General features: G+C 37.8%; 1 protein-coding gene across 2 annotated transcripts in view; it reads right to left on the bottom strand.

Moving 5' to 3' along the window:
* The window catches only part of PCSK5 (proprotein convertase subtilisin/kexin type 5), a 229575-nt gene that overhangs the window by 207726 nt on the left and 1167 nt on the right, over positions 1-20682 (bottom strand). The window lies entirely within an intron of this gene.

Genomic DNA, 20682 nt, shown 5'->3' with positions numbered 1-20682 from the left:
ACTGCATAACCAGCCAGACAAAGGAGGTGGTTATCTCATCATACTCAGCATTGGTAAGCGTCATTTAGAGTACTCTCCGCAGGTCTGGACCCCACAATTTAAGAAGGACGTAAAGGTCCTTGAATGCGTCCAGAGGAGGCCAACAAAGCTGGGGAATAGCCTGGAAGGCATAGCTTGTGAAGTAGGGCTGAGCCTGGAGAATGGTAGGCTGAGGTGTAACTCCATTGCTCTATACAACTTCCTGAGAAGGGGACAAGGAGATGAAGCTGCTGATCTCTTCCCACTAGGATTCAGGGATGTGTCAGAATGGTTCAGAATGGCATCAAAGGAGGTTCACACTGAACTTTCTTTACCAAGAGGAGAGTCAAACAGGCTTTTTGGGGAGGCTGTGAATGCCCCAAGCCTCTCAGTATTTATGAGGCATTTGGAAAATGCCCTTAATAACGTGCTGGAACTGTTGGTCAGCCCTGAATTTGTCAACTAGATGAGCACTGTAGATCCCTTCCAATTCTATTCTATCCTATTCTATTCTCTTCTACTCTGTTCTACTGCATTACTTTTGACTACAGCAACTAAAGTTTATTCTGATTTTAAAAGCTTGTAGCACAGTCCACTAGCATCATGTTACTGTTGAACTCTTTCTACATTTCTATTATTTATAACAACCACTGAAATTTGCTGCCAAGCTTAGTGCAAGTGCAAGAGATGGCATGCTTCCCTGAGACAGAGGGATGTAATCAGTTACTTTCTGGATGTTTCCTGGACTTATCATTAGTCTCAACCAAGACTGAAGTGCTAGTGCTAGCTGAGATTGAAGTGATGCTAGTCTTGCTTCAAAAGTCTTCAGAGACCTGTACTCACCCCACCAGTAACCTATAAAGGTAACTGAACTTTTATAGACTTTGCTGCCTTCAGAGTGCATTAGAAACCCACTACTTTGTCTGTGTGTCTATGAAGGCACACATTACTGAAAAGACTCAGCTCAGACAGGCAACTGGATTTTACAACTTCACAGAACTGTTTAAACAGAAAGGCCATATTGCAACAAAAATAAGCATCCATCCTGTTTTGTGCTACAAAGGTCTCAATATCATCCAGCCCTCAGTGTTTTGTCTTGCACTAGTTTAAGGTGTTTATTTATTTAGTTACTAACTGAAGATTAACTCTAGCTCACCACTCTGAGGGCATCCAAACCAGCAAATTTAGGAGATTACCTAAATTTACTTAACTGTACTCCTGGAGGTTCTACACCATTGGTTTTCCGATAATAATAGTGATCATTTAGAATTGTGAGGTCTACAGCTTTAGTTCATAACTGACAAGGAATTAAAACAAGTCCAAATCTTTTAAGTGTAATTAAATTCATATCCACTAAATGCCAGTGGCTTTCACAGCAAAGTAACACCAGCATTACTAAAAGCTTTTTTGCCTTCTCTTACCTTAACTGGAATTTACTTAGACCTTCCAATTCTTTGGACCACTAGGAAGTTAAACCATGTAACTACAGCACAATAAAACTTCTCATTGTGTATGTTCTGGTTAAATTGTTTTTTATACTTTTAACTCCCAGGTCCTAGAGGCACTCTCACAGAAAAGCAGTCTGAAGACAGAAACACCAGAGCTAACTACTTTACTACTGCTACAGACTGCTGACAGTTTCACTCATATATCCTTGAGAAATCCTTATACTCTCCTTTTTTTTTTACACAGAGGGCACAATTTCTTTAAAAAAGAAATAAGGAAATATTGCCTGACCAAAGGAAAAAAAATGGATAGTGGGTATAGAGGAGTCCTAATATCTTTAGAAGTAGTCTTTGTAGATAAACATTTTCAACAGATCTATACATACACTTTAGTTGTACTATGTTTATAGTACAACTAAACATACTATACTATGTTTATTCACATGATATGGTCACCAAACTGATCTATGTGACTAAGCTCTGAAACTAAACTGACTGAAACTTCTATGTAGCTGAACAAGAGTAGGGAAGTCATTCCAGCTACTGGGCAAAAACCTAAGAGATGCTTCTTACCCAGTAAACAATTTTTTTTTTTTTTAAGAAGCAAATCTTCTGAACATCTAGGTGCAAAGTGCTCTTCTCCCAGAGGGCTGAGTAGTAAACAAAATGCTACTGATTTGGTGAACTGGAAGACATACTGTAAGATTTCCTGTTTCTCCTGAACTTTAATGAATTTGCTCCTAAATGGATTTGGAAAGGAAGAGAGATAGGTACAGATATAATTCTGAACTCAGTAAGATAGGAAAAGAGCCAAAGAAGCACACATCAGCTACCCCTGTAGAGAGAATATAAATCATTATAAATAGGCACAGGATTGTATTTCACATGGAGATGAAGATATGACACTTCCCATTTTTTAGAACTGCAAAAAATTTCCTAAGTTTTAAAGTCCTTGGCAGAAGAAAATATCAAAAACAGAGAGATGAAGAATTTTTATGAAGTTTACCCTTATCATCTCATTTTAACAAAATAATTTCAACGCTATTTCAAACTTTTACACTCTTTTTGGATTGAAGCATTTTCATTTGTCTCCAAAACATAATTTTTGGTGTACTCTGTATAATGTGACAACATTTAAAACATTTTCATAGTGTTCCAGTTAAAGAGAAAAGGGGGTGGAGTTTTTAGCATTGTTCATTTGATACTACTCACATCATGCTTGGGGGGCAGAGCTTTGGCAGGAAAAAGCCAGGGCCAGAAACTGGGAATTTACCACTCTTGCCTTGGTCACAAAAGCAGAGTGGACTATGCTCTTAAACCATGGAGGACTTGGTCTCTTCTGCTGCCCACCTGTTTTTTTCCCTTCTCCCATTTTTCCTCTGTAGCTCTACAATGGGAGCTGCAGTATTGAGGTGGGCAGCTCCAGGCAGCAGAGTGGGAGGCGGCAGTTCAAGCAAGTGCAGAGGACTGAGCTTGGCCAGCAGCTGCACAATTCCGTTTTCCAGATGAACTAGCCTCCCAGTTTTGTTTTGTCCCTGCTTTTCATTCTTTTTGGGCTGGGTGGAAGGGTGGGAGAGAACACTATGCTGTGGAAACTCTCCTCACCATATTGGCTTTGTTTGGAGACCACACCTAGTGGTATCTTTGGGAAGTGTTTTTCTTTGTTCCTGGTGGTGAATGCCCTTTTGTGGGTAAGCCACCTTCTTTTTGAATACTTTTTACTATTGATACTGCTGTGGTTATTGTGATTTTAGTAAATTGTTATTTTCATCACAAAATCTCTCCTTATTGTCCCTCCCTTATCAGAAGGGGTGGGCGCAAGTGGCATATTTGGAGTTGAGTTCCCTGTTTGTAAAACCAGCACACCAAGAATAACAGAATGACAGAATGGCCTGGAAGACACCAAGCTGAGTGGTGCAGCTGACACTGCAGACAAATGTGATACCATTAAGAGGCACCAAGACAAGCTTGAATAGTGAGCCCGCAGGGATCTTAAGAGATCTAACAAAACCAGGCAAAAAATGAACTTCAAATGTAAATCTGAAATCTCACAAGGAGAGTTCATAGCCCCTAATTTTGACCCCTGTTGGCTCATCGTCATTATTGTGTAACGGTGTTCAATGATACTGCAGAAAACTGCCACTCCCTTTCCTTCTTGAATCACTCCAGACAAGCAAGTCTTAAGCATCTTAAAACCAGTATTCTGGTTCACCATTTAGGGGCAAAAAAAGCTCTGCAGAAGCTGTTAGCTGTTCACTGATCCACCCAAATTAAAGCACCTATACCTCGTAAAGGTCCATGTTCATTCCAGACCTGTAACCTAAACTCAACTTATACTGCAAGAAATAGAACTGTGTAGTGGAGGTTTTGGGGGGACTAGGATAGCGTTTTTTCACTGTAAGGTACTACAGTAGTGACCACACTTTCTCAGTCTCCAGCTGTTTTCTCCAAAACCCCACTGTTGGGTCAGCCCCGACAGATCTCCAGCAGACTGAGGCTGAAGGACCGATCACCGTAAGGAGAGCAGCAGAGCTGCTCAGACATCTGAGCTGCAGACTCAGATGAGGGCTCTGTCTCTCCCAAGCATAATATGAAATTTAAAGGGTTTTTTTATTGGTTAACTAACAGAAATTCAACTGCTCATATTGTGGAGATATCTCTGTATAATAGAGGCAGGAACCTTGTTCTCAAGATTCATATCTGCTTCTCCCATATTCCCTTTTCTTCAGGTTTGTTTTAAATGGACATGATGTCTGCAAAGTGTTGCTGCTTCTGAATAGTGAAACTGAACAAGCCCAAGTTGGGCTTGGTCTTACATACACCCCTTCTTCCTGAAGAATTTTTTGAGTCTCTTAGATGGAAAAAAGACTATACTGTAAGCAGGAGTTCTAGCCCAGTTTATTGAATCTTCAGTCTGGAGGACAGGATGGTTCAAGTAGAAAAATTAAGATTCCCTTTTGAACCACCTGCATATGAAAAATAAAGAAAACTGCAAAAGAGTGAAGTTAAAAAAAACCACATGGCTATTTTGGCAGAAACATCACAATACCATAGAAGTAAATCGTATTGCCTCTCTTCAACATGGTGGGAACACAACACTTTACCATTTAACTACGGGCATTTCTTCTCATTCAAATGAATGAGTTTGTTTCATTCAAGTTCAAATGGAGAGGAAAGCATATCATCTTACTGAATTAAAGTACACCATTTTAGCCTTCTGTTGTATTTTTCATTTATGTTTCAGTTAATTGAATGGAGAAATGTTGTCTGGGCACTTGCCTGGAGCTAGTTTGGCTTTTCAAATAGCTAATGCCGAAAATTAGTAACAGCCATTAAAATAAAGTAGCTCAGCCTTATGTTCTTCAAGATATTGTCACTGCTGTTGCTTACATGCTGCTTTATTTTGTTTTAAGAAAAAAGTAACACATTAATTCTTTCAATTGAAAAATAAACTCCAGCCTTTTAATTTTCATATTTGTTAGTAGGATTAAAACACATTGATATTCTGAGGTCGGTTATAATTTTTTATATCATTCTAATTCAGTATCTAAGTTAGGATTTTTTACAGTTATGTTATTGTATTCCATATCCATCTATGCCCAAAAATTGTTACTGTAAGATTCCACAAAGCAGGTATGTTGTGCATGTGCCTGGAAACATTGTCTTAGGCATTTTTTAAATCCTCTCTCAGAAGCAGCTTTTGGCTCTTTGCCGCATGATATATGCTTCGTGGGCTGTTTGGTCTTAGCTCAGGCAAAGGTTTTGTCTTTTCCTTTTGGATTCTCTTTTAATTTTGGGGGGCTGTTGCGCATCTTGGAGAGGCTGCATTTGGCGGCTTTGAGCTGCCTTTGGCCAAGTGCCACAGGCGCCTGCTGGTCAAGGCAGCTCAAGCCGTTGGCTTCCCGCTCCAGAGGGGAAGATGTGGCTGTCCGGAGGGCGCCTATGGAGGTGTGACATCACCTCCCCCTTGTCCTCCAGCTGGACACCTCTTGTGAAAGGGCATTTCCAGCACTGGGGCCTCTCTTTTTTCCCTGGGGGTTGTGAGATTTATCAGTTTGCTGTCAAAAAGTTACTTACTTTTATTTCCCTTGCCTGTTGGCATTCGGTTACTAAACAGGTTTGGGACATATTTTTTCACTTCTATCTACTCATATCTCTTTCCTTACTGGTGGAAAGGGATTGGTTGGAATCAAGGGGTATGTTACTCATTTCAGAGTGCCCATTGTCTCAAACCAAGATAGCTGATTTATTTGATTTGACATTACATCTATAAAAATAGTTTTTCTCATAATTTTACTTTTTCAGGCTTTCTACTGCATTACAGAACACAATCTTTTAGCACATTTATAGTCTCAATTCTAAAATATAATTTAATGTAAACTAAAAGCTACATTTAAATGTGGAGTTCCAAATTCCTAGTTAGATTTATTCTAAACTATTTTTAAAAATCAAAGTTCTACTTTTCTATATAGAGAAATGCTGTACTAAAAATATATTATAAAATAGATTTAGCAACATAAACCGAATTATGTTTCCTCTGAGACTCCTAACTGATCCATAACTTTTAAAAGTTGAGGTGAATTGGAAAAAGCTTCCTACATCACACTTTCTGCATAAAGGTTACTTTGTATAGTTGTATTTTAAAACAAATATTGTCAAATGAAACTCTGCTTTTTGAAATTACAGTACTTTAGTGCTCTCTTGGCAACTTTATTTAGTACTTGGAATTACTCTGAAAAATAAAGAGAAAAAACCTAACAACCAAATAGCAATATAAAGTGTTTTATATCATTTAAAAAACCCAGAAAGTTTCTAACACAAACAAGTTTTAGTACAAATCAGCAGGTAAGATTAATTTAGGTATTAAAAAGAATAAGTTCAAACTGTTATCATAGCCTTAATTCTAATCCATGCTAGATCACACTAAAATTTATTAATTGAATGTACACTACTATGCAGGAGGAAGAATCCTTTCTAACAGGACTGTAGCAACTTTTTTCAGATTATATGTTTGTGTAAATCCTGTTGTTATTGAAATTATGAACTCTGCCTTACTGAGTTCTGAAAAGTGGGAAAGGTTAACTGATTTTTTAAAAATAAATTATGCTTTGATCACATTTAATTAAAAATGGTGCTACTTCTAAAAGTGCAAGTAAAAAAGCATTATTGAAGCCACATCACAAAAACAGAAATCCCAAAGACCCCCATCAGGTAAATAAAGCCAAAGAAAAGCTGCCTGAATAAAGACACTGTGAAAATGATGTTTGAGTCCTACGTGGATGAGAAGCAAAGCCTTTCATGCTGCAGGTAACAGGAGCCCCCAGTAAATATATATTCTTTGCAAAAGTTATGACACAAGTAGACCTTGAGCTTGACCCATCTCTGTTGTAGCTTCAGCTCTGAGAAAAACATGCATCAGTCTTCATGGGAGGACAATATCTGAGCTGTGCTGTGTATTGGCACCCTTTGAACACTTCCCTATAGATGAGGGCATACAGATATGCCGTCAGAGATGTTAAGAATGGATAAAAAGAGAGAAGCTGAAGATAAATTGGGCACTGTGTTGATTGTTCAAGCATTACATTGAAAAAAATGTCGCTACAGTACTTGAAAAATTTCTTTGAAGGTTGGTAGGGGTTTCAGCCACCTCTTCTCTAGGAATGATAAACAGGTTGTGACTACTAGAATGATGTTCAAAAAATAGCTAAAAATTAATGAACACAGGTCCTTTATTATTGGACAGACAGTGGTAGAGGGGTTTTTATGAATTGTAGACTCCAACAGATATATCAGCCTAAAACATCCCTCTGGGGGGAGATGGTGAAGAAAGCCATTCCCACATTTGTCATGTGAAATGTTAAAATTCAAGTGCAGTAATTACAGGCATTAATAACTGCAACTGCAAGCTTTGCCTCATGAGCACTGCAGGAACTGGGAAGCTCACATCCCCGCCAAATAAAGTAATGCAATGTTGCACAGCAAACCTGTGACCATGGGCTTGCAGTTCCAGGCAACATTACATTTTTCATCAAAATGCTCAAAAGGAAATAAATTATTTCCTTCATTCTCATTCATCTTTTCTATAATTTCTTTTCAACACAAAAACCAACATAATATAAATTGGTAGTTTATGCCCCTTTTTGTGAATCCCAGTGAGTCTCCACCTTGTTTCTGCAAGTAAAAAGGAGTGAAACAAAGCATATTTTTATTATGCTGAACAAACAAAAATAACCTCTGCAGTACTTAAAGCAACTTCAATGCAGTCATCATGAATTTGAAAGTTCAAGTCATAACAAACATATTTTTTATCTGCAAAGAAGCCGTTAGGCAATATGGTCATGTTTGTTTCAGTACCACAGTCATCATTTTGATGAAGCCATCAAAAAGGAAACATACCTTTAACCTTTAATTTTGAAGAGTCAACTAAACTGCCACTGCCTTCTGAAATCGTTTTTTTCCCTTTCCTAACTCAATAATCTGTAATTTAAAATGTCTAAATTATATACTGCATTAACTGAAGTGAGCTTTGCCTCTATTTCATTGACTTCCAATCCTATTTTATATTGCATCACAAAACAAATGTAAAATGAGGATGCATACTGGTGCAGTGACATGAATGTTTGTTGAAGTAACAAACAGAACTGCCATATACCATACATTACTAGCTATGTGTTTGTTTCTTCACCTGTGCTGTCATACATGTAATTATAATAAAGCATAAGAACGAGGCTTGACGAAGTTCTGACCAGGCTACTTCACTCATGTGAAAAGCATAAAGGTTAGCTAACAGGTTTTATTTTTTTAACTACTGCAAGAAAATTGTCACAACAAACAAAGTGCATATTCATTTCCTTTTAAATCTTGATTCTGAAATATTTCATAGGCATCATCCCTGTCCTGAAACTTGTAAACATCTACCCAGTCCCATGGGATCAAGTACCTTCTCACTTACAAAACTGCAAGTCAGAAATAACTGTTGAAACTAATGAATTTCAGAGGTATAAATCAAGAGCAGTCTAACCTAATGGAGTTACTTGCATGAGTAAAAGATTTAAGAACCAGGCAGTTCTTCTACAACAGTAGAAATACTGTTATATCTGCATCCATTTAATTAAACATCAATATAAAACTCCTAAGCACATTAATAGCAAGGGAATTTATACCGTTCAAAATGACTAATGTGGTGACTTACACTAGTCATACTGTTTACAGCGAACATTTATATTGCCAGCAATAAACCTTTTCATGCTGTACTTTGTCTTACAAACCTGAATTCAGCTCTTACTGGTCATAGGAAGTACAATGTTTTCATTGAACTGACTTTCTCATGAGACTTGATTTAAGCAATTTCCTCTTCTATTACCGATATAATTTACCAAAGAGTTATAAAGAAGTGGCTCATGGGAATATCTAAGACTGAGTTAAGTTCATCTATGTGGGGTGTGTAGGCAGTAAATCCAACTCTCTTATACAGTTAACCTAGATCACACTTCCTCAGCTTTGTACTCCAGCAGAATCTGGTATCTTCCACTCTGTACAACATGTTTAACCAAATACAGAGAAGCATGCAACTGGTCCAGAACGTCAGGTTACTGACATATTCATCTATTTTACTTGGTTATTGCTTATACTTTAAAAAGTTTATACCTTTTTTGTGTAAAAGTTAGATTTGTCAGTATTCTTTATTTATGTCTCCATTTGTAAGCCCATTGACTTTGATAAGACAACTAGAAAATCACCTGTTCATGTAACAGTTTAATAGTAAGCAAAAAGAAAATTCTCTCTGACAGCATCTAAAGATACACCAAAACAAAAAGCAAGTAAGTGAGTAAATAAGACCAAAAAATATTTGCGCCATGTACCATTCAAGTATAGTAAGAAATAAAACAGCTACATAATCATAAGTAACATTTAGTAAGGATTTGCAAAGTATTACAGCATACCAAAGAACTCTTTTCTAGCATAGCATATGTCTAGCACAGACTTGCAATATTCCATGTAAAGCTGCTATTTGCAGTCACAATAATAAATAGACAAAAAAGTGACACAAAAAATTATATTAATTTAGATATACATGTCTCTCCTGCTGTACCATTTTTCAAAATCCTAGAAGATTCAATTAAGCTTTCACTGGATTCCCTGGAATCTTTTATTGTATTTAATGGTAACTACACGTAATCCTTTTTTAACCTAGACCCCCAGCAAGGCCCATATTTTTGATTAAGTGTAGTTAATCTCATTAAGCTAAGAACTAACTTAAGCTTCCAAATTACTTCACACTACAGAGACAAGCCAAAGAGATCTGACACTTGATTCATTACAAAACATCTAAATTTACTAAAACTAATGATAAACAAGTTACAGCTCTCAGATCCTATCTATTACACACATATAAAGAACATTCTTTGGTGATCTTCGCATTTGGAAAGCCGAATCTTACAATCTCAGGGTTGAGAGAATGCCTGAAAGTGTTTTTTCTTGGAGAAAGGATAAAAGTTTCTACTCTACATTTATTTAGTACATTGATATTGATACCAAAATACTGAAATAGGAAAAAGATAGCTAAAATGACAACAATGCGTTGGATAAAACAATGTATTTTTCTTTATAAATGGATTTTCATTTCTATTTTGAAACATTGTGTCAGAGTCCTACAAGACAAGAAACATCAGAATAACTATACAAATTTCAACCACCACTAGAACTGCTCACTGTGCAGTAATGTTTGTCAGATTAATATTTCTGTTTTCCAGGCAAGAAATGGAAATTGCTCAAATTTCACACAATTGAAATGACATTTATATACAAGAAAGCTTCCAAAAGAGCAGTCTGTTGCAATGGTAGAACCATTTATTGATGCCAACAGAGTCCAGGGCCCTTTTGGGTCAGGGAATAGTTAACTGTAGTAGAAAACAAAGCTCCGCAACTCTGTTAATTCCAGATGATGGTTTTGTGATTTGTCAGTTGGCAATCCTCATCATGCACTGATCTAAAACTGACTGTGGGTAGGGGTGAGTTGTTCACTGACAATGGAAATCTAAACTACTCCAAGCTGAAGAAAACATTCAGCCTGATCAGACAGGCAGAAAGGAGTAATGACAGGATGTGGTGATGGGCACATGTCAGAAGTGTCCAAGCAATTCCAGATATTGTCATACATGTATCCTCCAGGAGTTAACTTTTATTTCAGTTAGGTACGGCTAAAATACCATTGATATTGCACTTTCAATTCATGGAAAGCAAATTATTTTGTTTACAAAGGAGCAAGGAAGAAAACTGTACAGAATATCACAATTAATACTGTCATGCTAGCTAGGGCTGGAGCTCGTGTTGTGTGGTGGTGACAGGATACATCTAGTCTGTCAACCTTACTGATTTAACTTGGGTACATGCAAAAACATTTTCAATGTTCTTACTAAGAGACTACTGAGACTTTATTAAACTGCTACTTCATCAATACTTCATGGAGTATAATACTTTAAAAACAGAAGAAGTTAGTCTGCTTTTACATACACCTACTCTGTGTGTATCTGCATTAGTTTCACTCTACACCCCATTGGTAAAACTGCCAGTTGTGCAAGGTGGGGCTTAGTTGCTCATGAGAAAACAGCTTATGCTGCAGCCCAATCCTGCAGAGAAGGGGTCTACTAATTTTCAAGAGGGGTAGGGGCACTTCCCCAGCTTAAAGCTGCTCATTTATGCTTGGCTCACTGGAGCGCAGCATATCCACAAAAGCATCCCATTTTTTTCAAAGTTTATTGTTTGATTGATTTGTTTGCCTCCGTTCAGCTCAGCTCAGTTACTCAAGATACAATGGTTGACATTCTGCAGTTCACAATGTTGAAAGATTATGGGTGGAATAACTGAATAAAAACACTCAGTAAATTAAAGTTATTGAAAATCTCATTTTAAAAACAGTTTTCACTTTTCAGAACAGCTGCGTAACAAATGTGATGTCAACTTTTAAAAGGAGATGTGAGATGAGGCTACAAGTCACTACTAGAAAAATGAATAGAAACTAAGAAATAAGATAATTAAGGGACACTTGGGTAGAAAGTCACTGCTTTGGAAACAGTTAAACAGAAGAAAATTCTGCCTTACAAATTTATTGCTGTTCTTAGAAGAGGCCAAGCATATAGATAGAGATGAGTAAATAGTTACACTCTAGTTGAACTTCCAAAAGGCTTTTGACAATTTTTTGAGAATTTAAGAACCCATTGCAAAAGGTCTTCGCAGAAGTAAGCAATCAAAACAAAAGAAAAAAACCTGAAAGCAAAGCTCAGGAGAAATTTGTTACTTTTTTATTAAATAGCAATTAGCTCCTTGCAATGAGTGGAGGTTCCAGATGGAGTTCTGTTGTGTTCCATTGCAGAATCTCTTCTGGAAGCTACACTATTTCATTACAAAATATATGCATGGGAAAAAGAGTGAGCAATGAGGTATAGAAATCAGCCATGACAGATGTAAAAACTGCAACAGCTGACTGTGCATGAACTGCAGAAGGACCCTGCAAAACTGAGTGACAACAATATCAAATGAAATCCAGTATAGACAAAAGGAGATTAACTTATGTACAAACCAAATGTCACACTAAAAAGCACTGTTCAGAGCTGCCCAGTACCGTACCATTAAAGAGTGACAACTTCAAGGTTATGGCGGACTAATCCACAGGAACTCAGCTCAGCAGAAGTCCCCACAGTAAATGACATACTAGACATTAGTTATCATGAAGGATAAAGCAGAGTACATGGCATTATGAGAATAATGCAAGGTTTTCTCACAATAAATACTGTGCAGCTCTAGTTCCCTCTATTCAAACAGGGAGATCTGAAAAAGTTTCCAAGTAGGAAAAGAAGAAAAGGACAAAGATATGGTACAACAGAAGTTTTATGACAAATAACAAAAGTAAACTAAGACCCCTCAGCCTAGATTCAACATAATTTAGGGGACAATATTCAAAGTCTAAAAAACCAAGTATGGTGTAAGAGTGGACAAAAATCATCTTTCACCACCTCTTTCAGTAGCCATCTAACAAAGCTAGTAAGTAACAAGCAAAAGAGCAGTGTTAAGAAAGAGTAGTAGTGTTAGCAAAGAGTTTGTTACAAGAGTAGCAAACCTTAAAAATCCTTGCCACAGAATATTGCCTATGCTAGAAGTTTCATTTTATTTCAAAGACTGAACAAGAATCTGGACAAAGCAAACATTGCGGATTTCCAAGCATGCAGAAACAATATCCAGTTTAGGCTGGACTCCCCATCTGCAAACAGCTGAAGGCAGTGTTAGGGAGAAGCAACTGGATGCTTGTTTTCTTCTTCCTTGCACAGGACAGTAACTTAAAACCACTGCCCATGCCTATGGTAGTGGCATCTAGACAGATCTTCTATCGGCCTTCCATCCTCTTGGGCCTATTTCAATAAGGGTGCTCAGGCGAACAAAAATGTTATAGGATCTACTTCTCTATGCCCTAGACGTCATACTACTGGCTTTAAAGGTGCAACACAGCATGCATTTTCTTTCCTGTCTGTTTTTAAGACATGTGTTTGTTCCACAAAGAAAAGGGAATATTCTCTAGGTTTATCCAGAGGGGAAACTACTGACAGACAAACACAGAAAATGGAAATTTTCAGTTCCCTTGAAATTGCAAAATATAGCGTGAAGACTAACTAGCAAATTAGATAAAAGAATGTAAAAGTAGGCATACAGGGTGCTAAACATAGCTTGAAACAGTGGATAAAAGTATAATAAGGAACCTACTAGGTTTTGTGGCAAAGTTACAAGAAACAACTGCACATGCCCTCAGAGAAGTTCCAAGCAAGGTTTACAATACTGGGGACACTCAGTGAATACAACCATCAGAGACCCCTTTATTAAACACTCGAGGACCATCAAACGACTTCTAGTAAGGGGTGGAGGCCTGTAAATTGGTTCTAGGAGAAGTGAAGCATATGTATTAGCTAGGAATTACATTCTAATGAATATGTATGATCATGATGGAATAAAGAGCTTGTTGTCAAGTTTCACAACACACACTGAAACGGAGGAAAAATCCTCTGAAGGTGTCCAGCACTGTAATAAAGAATGCCTGCATTCCAACACTTCAAATTGTGGTAGAAAGTTTATTTTCAAGCTGATTTCAGTATCACTACATGCTACCACTGATTAAACTATATATTTCCAAAAGGACAACATTACCTAATTCTAATTGACTTTCAGAGACACAGCATTATTCCGTAACACTACACTGCCTTCTAAGCACTCTTACACAAAACCCACTGGTTTTGCTCTAGTTTGAATAAGATATATAGCACACGTTTTAGCTGTGACTTGCAGCATCTCTTAACTCCAATCTGACCCCAGAACACAAACCTAAGTGATGCCTGTTCCCTCTGGCACAGAAATATCCTAAAAAAAAAAAAAAAAAAGTAACTTGAGCAAAGATGGGCCTGATGGCTATCCCTTAATAAAAAGCATGCCATCCCCCTTGGGATCAGGTTTCTTCTCTTTGGAAGAGTCTGTGCATACAATTTTTTCTTTCTTTATTTGTTTAGAACTGTATATTCCCTCTTGCCTGATTAACATGCTTTTCATAATCTCACCTCCATTGTGCAACATCTTGTAATACACAGGAATGTCCACAACAAGCTGTTCTGGCAGGACTTCATTCTGTAGTTCTCATACTCTGCTGGACTTGCCAATGTTTCATTCCAAACAGTTTTTCATTCTGGAAATACCAATCAAATTGAGCCCAGTATGTTGCCAAATAAACACTTACTGTCTTAAGGTATGTATCATTGGCAAGTGGGATTCTGTTTGATCATATATTTTCCTGCGTTTGGCAGGTGACAAAGAGTACCACATGATATGGTTGACATGTATTTCCCCATTTGCTGATTTTACAATTGATTATTTGGAGGAGAAGAAAAAGGTGTACTGGTCAATCACAGACCACAGAACACAGCTGTAAAACAAGAAAATAGGACACTGGAAATGTCTTACCTGAACAACTAGCATTATTTATGGCAAAAGAGTACAAAGGAGTGGGGAGGTTGTATACAAGAAAGACAAAATTTCTGGTCAAGGCAAACACATGTCAATCAAAACACAGTAACTATGATGACTGTAGGAGTGGGAGGTCTATCTTCTCTCTCCTAATAGGAAACCAGAAGCTACAGAAGCAAAATAAAGGCTGACCCTGAAAATGTCACAGAGAGACAGATGAAGCACAAGAGCAGATATATAACACTGGCTGTGACTAAATTTAGTCTGTAAGTTGGAGGAAAAAGAAATCATTTTTACAACTGGGGTTAAAAATCCACTTATGAACACCTTAAGGTACATATCCCTCATGATTCTGTCCAATCCAATATTCTTCAGATTTTTATATTTATTATATTATTTATGTTTATTTTGAGTAGATACTTGGCAAAATAAAAACTGTATCTATCTTCAAGTACTACTTGAGTAATAGTACCAAATTCCTGAAGTAGGGCACAGAACTTCATAAGATTTATCTATTTATTGCAGCAGGGCAGCAAACAATTACCAGCTAGAATTCCTCTTGAAATTGTTTTGGTCAATATTTCAACTAGTGACCTGAATACTGGCACAGATAAGACACCTACTAAAATACATAAAGACTCAGAGATTATATGCTCGTATGTTGAGGGGCAGGAACAGAATTCAAAACAAACTGGCACCATAACACATGGTCTGGAAATGCAGGACAACATTTAGCAAAGGCATAAGCAAAGTACTACACCTAATAAGCAGCAACCTACTGAATAAAGTCAGACTGGAGAACAATGGGCTCGGAATTTGGCAGAATCAACCTGTGAACCATAGCAGATCACAGGCTGAACTCTGTCAAGAATGTCATGTGGCTACAGGATAGACAAATGCTATAACAGGTTACATAAATAGGAGTGCTTTCCTGAGGACCGCTGAAGGAATCCTTATGCTGCACTCAGCTGTAATGCTCTGGCAGCTCCTCGCTCAGTATGAGGATCATCTTAGAAAGACTAGAGTCAAACGGCATGACTGGTCAGTGAAAGGCCTCACTGACATAAAACAAAGGAAAGGACTGAACTTGGATCGAAAACATAAAAGTCTGGAAGAGGGAAATGTTACAACTTTTCTGATGTTGCTACTCTTTACATTCATAGAGAAACAAGAAACACCAGCTTTGAATTGCAGAAAGACTAATACAGTTTTGACTTCACCAGGGCAAAGAGTATAAGAGACCACTAAAACCACTAGCTTCATTGACACCATGGAACTTCATTACTGAAGACCTTCAAAACCAGGTTACATATCTGCCAGGAAACATGTGGGCATAGCTGGTTTTCCTTAAAGGCACTACAGTGGACAAACCGATCTGCAGTGATTTCCCTCTCGCCCTTCACTTCTACAGCTTTAGCCATTGTCAGTCAGAGGTTGTCATACCATGACATGACAGCTGTCATAGCAGAGGTATCTTGCACCATGGATTTACATCAATACGTTTTACAGATTTCTTCCAGTTCTTCCATTGAACTCAGTCTGCTCCACTCCTGCACTTTGATTGAGAGAAACAGTTTGCACAAATATTGTCATTTGTAAATTGAGCTTGCTACTACTTGTTATTCTTAAAAATATAATTTAGTTTGTGCTTGCCTAAGGGCTTTAAATAAAAAAATCATCACACAATTTGTAGTTTGACCACTATACTGTTACACAAGATTATCATCTTCCCTCATTTTATAACAACACACAAATGCTGCTAGATTGCCTGCATGATCAGAAAGCATTCCTTTTCTTCACCCAGCTCCTAATGAAAAGCTCACATTTACTAGAACTACAATGTGCTCTCCCTCCTTCCTCCCATTTTTAACTGCAGAGATGAGAAAACTACCACTAAATATGAAGAAATAGCCATGGTATACCCTTTGTAGACTACAATATATTCAGGTGTACCAGTTCTGTGGCATTATGAGCATTTGCAAAAAATGTTTTTCAGAACTTATATTTTCCAAATATTTGTCTCCCGATGATTATGCTGTACCACCCCTTAAGGCTCTTTTTTCCTTCTATCTGCATTTGCTGATATGTAAAAATATCTGCATATGCATACAACTTAGAGTACATTGTCCTGATACTTGTATCCTTAGTACTCAGGACTTCACTAAAATTATTACAAGTATTAAATTTTAGTAAGGCATACTCTGTTGCAATACTGTGAGCACACAGGCTCTTAAGAGGTATGATTCTTCTATTATCTATCTATATTATGGGGTACTTGAACTTTACACAAAGGCTATCATCTTGCTTTTTGGAGACATCCTTGTAAAGTGGTGGGAGACTTCTGGCAGCAAGCTCCTTCCTTTGCTGAAGACAACCACCATAGTTTAGGCTTTTTATCTCAAATTAAGTTCCTTTTTTCCTTGACTGCTTCCTTGTCTTGCAATTTGAAATACTTAGTTTGCAAAATTTACTTCTGCCTTCCATCAGGAATAGATTTGTAAAATGAAAAACAGCCATTCCTCCCATTCTTTCTATCAATTGACCTTGTTACACAACATCTTCTCTGTAACATCAAAAGAATGTCAGGTTTGAAATGAACTGTTGAAATGAACAGGTTTGAAATATTATTTACTAAACTTTTGTGTGATCTGCTGGCTTCAAATAATACTCCCAGTTAAAACAAACAAACAAACAAACCCACCACAAAACACTTACTGGCAAGTGATATCAGCATTTACATTATTTAGAAAGCCAGATCTGTTTATCTTACTGTGATTCCTCAAGCTGAAAACGCTTATGTGCTTTTTGGCTAATAGTGTCTATTCCTTGTATGAAGAAAACTGTAGGGATTGGGTGGACAGTCACTCGCAAAGAGCAGGGAATAGGCTACTCACTTCTGGAAGAGATCAGAAAGGTAAAATTCCTGAACAAATACTATCAGGAGAAAAAAGATGTGATGTGGGAAAGTGCTCACCCACCCTCAGCTCATGCCTAGAATTAAGAAAGAAGAAAGGAAGAACAGGATCTGAAGTTTACTATTGCAGCATTTCTCTCGTTGCAACCGCAGATATCTTTATCTCTTCCATTCTTCCATCACCTTTGGGGTACCAACCGTTTGTCTTTCCTGTGCTCCTCAACCTTAAAGGAAAATCCACTGCCTGAACAAGAAACTCCTGGCACCTGATGACAGCAAATAGCCACAATATTTAAACCAATTGTACAAAATGCTACACAGACGATATGCTTAACCCTTGACAGCTGCCAACAGTGAAAGAAATGTTCCTAAATGTCAGTGACAGATACTTTGCCCTAAGGTAAGGTCTGCTTTGTGTAGCCACTGCAAAATAGAAAGCAAGCCAGCAAAGAGGTGCTGGGGATGCACTATAGCCCAAATTGCTCCATACAGTGTGGAACTTAGAACAACTCCCTAGCTGCTTTATGTTAGGCTATCTTATCACAGTCCCAGAGGGTTCGCGGGTCCAGACCACTGTCTTACAAGACGTGTGCAAAAAGAACTATGCAACACTTCTTCATGCTAGAGAAACTACTAATTGCACTTCAAGGGTAAGTCAGAAAACCTACATTGGAAAAGGGGGAAAGAAGTCAACTCTATGCATTTAAGTCCTGATATTACATGTTTGTATAATTTTGAAGTCCAGTGAAACACAGAAGACGTATCTCTCATTGGTAATACAGGAAATACAAGATAAACAAGAAGTATGTCAGAGCAATTTGTAGGAAACAGGAAACAGAACATGTAGCCTGGAAAAACATAAAGAGGATTCTTTCTCTGTTGTGCTGTGTTCCCTAAATTTAATGGAAAATTCTTCTATTCAATGAATACAGAAGCTAAAGTTTTGAGTTTTCATAGTAAGACACGAAGACTACAGAAGTCTGAGAGCAATAAAAGTTTATCAGAAACTGTGAGCGAGAGTTCTCAATTGCTCACCAGCAGGTCATCTCAAGGCCTCTTTTAACAGCCCCTTCAGCCATCTATTTCTGATTCACTTGTCCAGTCATTCAGCAAGACGTTGCAGGTTTGCTACGGCAATGAAAATTACTCAAGAGGTATTTCAAGACTCAACTGGATATTCTCCAAATCACACAGGCATCAAAAAACCAGTAAGTTAAATTCCTCCTGTCACCAGGAATGCACTAAATAACAAAAACTGGGAGAAGGGATGTTAGCTAGTATTTACAATTCAGAGCCTTCCTGGGTCTACCATCTTGTCTCCACTGATCAACTTTATGAACCTTTCAATGCCATTTTTCCACAAACACAAAATTATAGTCAGTGGAAACAAGCCCTTCAAAACCCCTCTTTTCCCCCAGTTTCCTGCAGCTCTAGTAATGCAATTTACTGTTGTCAGAATGCTCCTGGTTTGCAAATTTCATTTTTATACAGTTTCACTACTTCTTATCTTGAATATTTTAAATAGATTATTTTTCCGGATAATTTGTAAGTTGGTCCTTTGGACCAGCTGCAGTGGAATTTTGATTTGGCTTTTTGCGCTTTCTTTTTAAAGATGAGCTCATAAATTTAATGCAACCAAAACATTATGCCTATTGTGTAACTCTATGAGAAAATTCTGCTTACTGGTGTCTCTTGTTTTCAGAGCATATTCAGCGAAGAAAATATCTTTCAACATCTCACACAAAATAATTTTTTTAATTGCTTGCAATTGTCACGCAGTAATAACCAGAAGATTATGCCCCATTCTTATCTTCTTTCTGCACTTCCTGTTTTGTATGAAATATTTTCCTGCTTTTCTAGATCTATGAAAAAAGCTCACTATGGGCAAGCCCACCTCGTCTGTCCAAATTGTTCCTGATTCCTGTTTTCCAAAAGTTAATACCTTAACTCCATTTACCCGTCTTTACCTAGACACACAGTCTAGTCTTTTTTCATCCATATACCTAATAAAGTATTTTCCAGCTTTCAATTACTTATAGCGTCTATTTTCTCTCATTCTCATCTGTATTTCTAATCTGCATTATTCATAGTTGTATATTTCATAGCTGTACATAGACACTTTCACTGACACATAAGAAACAACAGAGGCTTACTGCATTCTTTCCTTAATTCAAGATGGGGCTTACATATGCAAAGTACAAAAAGGCAGGCTCTGAGCTGACCAGCCAGCCTGACAAAAGAAAAAATGGGGAAAGGCGCATCCTGCAGCTGACACTAATTAGCTGTTGCTAATTTTGGCACTATAAGGGCCCAGATAGGAACACAAACATCTTGAGCATAAAACATGTTAGACTAAAAAGAAAGCTGATGCAAAAAAATGTTGATTCCTAAACTTTAGTTCCGTAGTACTTCAATTTTGACATGCAATCTTCCTCCCAAATTTTAGTGCCTCCAGCTGGAAGTAGTATTGCCTGCCTGCTTAAGTGCTCCACGAGAGAAGTTGATACTCAGTTTTACTAAGCAACTGCATCCTCACACATCATGTTTTGTGCTACCCTAGTGACATTTTCCAGCTTTTCTCATGTAAATTATTTATCTTAATTGACCACACAGCTGTCTTATTCAGGCTTGCAATGAGTGGGAACATTGAGATCTACTTTAAACTTTTGATTCAATGATGTAGTAAGTGGGAACCCTTTTTAAAACACAATAATAATCAGATCTTACTTTGATTTGGTTGATATGAAACGCCTGGAGTGTAAACACAGCTGCGTTTTTGTAACTCTCATGCACAAAAGGAAGCCTTCTGTACCTGTAAATGTTCATTTCTAACCTTTCAATTCATGTAGAATAAACTAGTGTATACAAAGAATGTACTTGGATGTTTGCACCCAAGCATGCAACAGGACTGTTTATTTTGTAGGCACTCGCCTTGTAAACCCGACATATGCAACTTGGATTTTGAGAACAACAGCGAGGAAAGCCTAGAACGCTGAGTATAAACTCCTTAAGAAGCAGTGATGTTAGGACATTTCAAAGATAACTGTGCCTATTTGTAGAAGAGGGGCATGTTTCAGTGTGATGGAATCCAGTAAGAACCAGGTGTTTGCTAACTTGCAGTTTCTGAACCTGAGTGTATCCAAGAATTTTCTGACGTGGTGATATCTGGACCGAGCCAAGCCCAGGTGTGGCCTCGGCCCCAGCGGCGCGCTCTCCCTGCCCAGGGAACGCCGCGGGCAGCCGCCCGCCTGGCACCGCTGCGGGACTCCCTGCCACCGCCTCCTTCCGCACGCCCCGCCAGCGCGG

The sequence above is a fragment of the Melospiza georgiana genome, chromosome Z, assembly GCF_028018845.1.
Source record: "Melospiza georgiana isolate bMelGeo1 chromosome Z, bMelGeo1.pri, whole genome shotgun sequence".
Classification (NCBI taxonomy): domain Eukaryota; kingdom Metazoa; phylum Chordata; class Aves; order Passeriformes; family Passerellidae; genus Melospiza; species Melospiza georgiana.
The sequence above is the reverse complement of the archived record's forward strand: the minus strand, read 5'-3'. Positions and strand labels throughout refer to the sequence as shown.